Raw genomic sequence first — 2,500 nt, 5'->3', positions numbered from 1 at the left:
CAATACTAACAACGAGAGTATTTTCATTAGATATGAATAAATTGTAATTGAACTCGCATTGACGAGTTCCAAAGGGATTAGATGGCAATTGATATCAATGTATGTCATTTCAGAGATAAAATGTGAGGAGAGAATTCCTGGTCAGCAGTTTCATAAATTAAAATGATATCTGGAATAAAGACAGATGGATTTAGAGGTTAATGAGAGCAGTAGTCGTTGTAGCCTATCTGGCACTTTCATTTAAAATCTTATGGATATTTTTAAGCCAATTGAATAATTAGGGTATAAATCACCTGCAATATTGAAGCTATGATCTTGATACACGAGCAATGCAAAAATGGCTGTAATACGATGTAATACGATGTTAGTAGTAGTCTATAGAATATTTAAACCACAATTCCTGTATCTACCATCAAGCAGTCTATGAATTAATGCTATCCTTAACAGTTCAAAGAGTAAACATACATTCAGTGTAGGCTAGGGCTACTTCACATAGATCTCCTGTTCTAGAGATATGTGCTGAGGTTAACGTTACCGTCTTAGGCTGGAGAAGACTTCACTTGATACGGCCCGGCTCTAGAGACAGAGAAACTATTCAATTCTTTGAAGATCAGTTATAATGTATGAAGCCATAACCAAATATTGCATTACAGCCAAGTTCTAATAAATGTGGCAAATGGTTTTCTTTATCACATCCTTACTGATGATGCCCCAAATGTGTCCTCTTCTTTCCCAGCTTGATATTTGTCTTTTAAGTTATCAAGGCCACTTCCTGTAGGATCTGTAGGATTGAAATAGTTTTTAAGGTTTAAAGGTTTAAAGGCCGCTCATGAATGGCAGAGGCAGAGGACAGGGACATTGCCCTATCAAGCAGGAAGGACAATTATGCCCTAGAGACTGACCATATAAACATATGATCAGCGCCCAAGCCCCCTCTCCACCCAAGCTAGGATCAAGGAGGGTCAGGCAATGGCTGCAGATAACTCAGCAGTTAGACCTATAGGCTCCCTGAAACCAATCTACCCTTAGCTCACAAGGAAGGTGAGGTTACAGCAACCAAAGAAACTAACTTGTTTCAGCGGGACTCGAACCCCAGTCTGACGATCACCAGTCAGGGACGTTACCAATAGCCCATCACAACCGAAAATAAGCAATTAATGTTACTTCTCTTCAAATTGAAGAAAAATACCTTACAGTTTAGTGAACAATATTAAATTATCTGACTTGCCAACAAAAAGCATGAAAAAATGGATACTGAAAATGATAACTTTATCAACATTTGACTTTACAAATGATTAGCCAATGGTAATCCCAAAAAACCTCAATGCCAGTCCTCAACATATTAACCACTACGATAACAGATGTCCAAACCTTTATTATTATTATTATTATTATTATTATTATTATTATTATTATTATTATTATTATTATTATTATTATTATTATTATTATTATTATTATTATTATTATTATTATTATTATTATTATTATTAGTCAAGTTACATCCTTAATTGGAAAAACAGGTTGTTATAAGCCAAAGAGCTTCAAAAATGAAAAATATCCCTCGAAGAATAAATAAACTTTGGAAAAAGTAACAACGTTAAGATATATAATTATTATTATTATCAGTAGGTAAATTACAATACTAGTTGGAAAGGCAGGATGCTATAATCCCGAGGGCTCCAATGGGGAGAAATAGCCCAGTGAAAAAAGGAAATAAGGAAATAAGCAAACTTAATGAGAGGTAACGAATAATGGATATAGGATATCTGATGACCAGTATATAGCATCCTGCTTTTTCAACTAGGGTTGTAGCTTAGCAGGTAATAATAATAATAATAATAATAATAATAATAATAATAATAATAATAATAATAATAATAATAATAATAATAATAATAACAGAGCTGTCATATATAAATTATCAGGTATCGACTGTTTTTCATCAATATAACTATTCCTTAAGTTGTTGGAACAGGTGACAACATACGCGGGTCTGCAAAAGAAGAGGAAGAAGAAGAAAAAAGATCTTACGGAATACCCGCCACGGTTTCCCTGGCTTAATTTTGATTACCTTTATCACCTCCGCCAACAAAGTTGGAAGGAGGTTATGTTTTACCCCTGTTTGTGTGTGTGTTTATTTGTGAGCAGCTTCCTGGCCAAAATTTTAGTCGTAAATAAATGAAACTTGCAGGGATTAACTCTTATGTTAAAAGCTGGGAATGATTGAATTTTGGAAGCTCAAGGTTAAAGGTTAAGGTTACAGCAAGCAAAATGTACAATTCACGTAATCAGCCTTAAGTTTGGACATCATTGTCACAGACTTAAAAATTGGTTCATATTTGAGTGTATGAAAAAGGTCAAGCAAAGGGTCAAATTCCGGTTTTCAACCATACAGTCTCAATTGTAATCGTAAATAATGAAACTTGCAGGGATTTTAAACTGTTATGCAAATAACTGGGAATAATTAAAAGATTTTAGGAAAGGAACTCTCAGAGTG

This window comes from Palaemon carinicauda, chromosome 42, assembly GCF_036898095.1.
Source record: "Palaemon carinicauda isolate YSFRI2023 chromosome 42, ASM3689809v2, whole genome shotgun sequence".
Taxonomy (NCBI): Eukaryota; Metazoa; Arthropoda; class Malacostraca; order Decapoda; family Palaemonidae; genus Palaemon; species Palaemon carinicauda.
The sequence above is the reverse complement of the archived record's forward strand: the minus strand, read 5'-3'. Positions refer to the sequence as shown.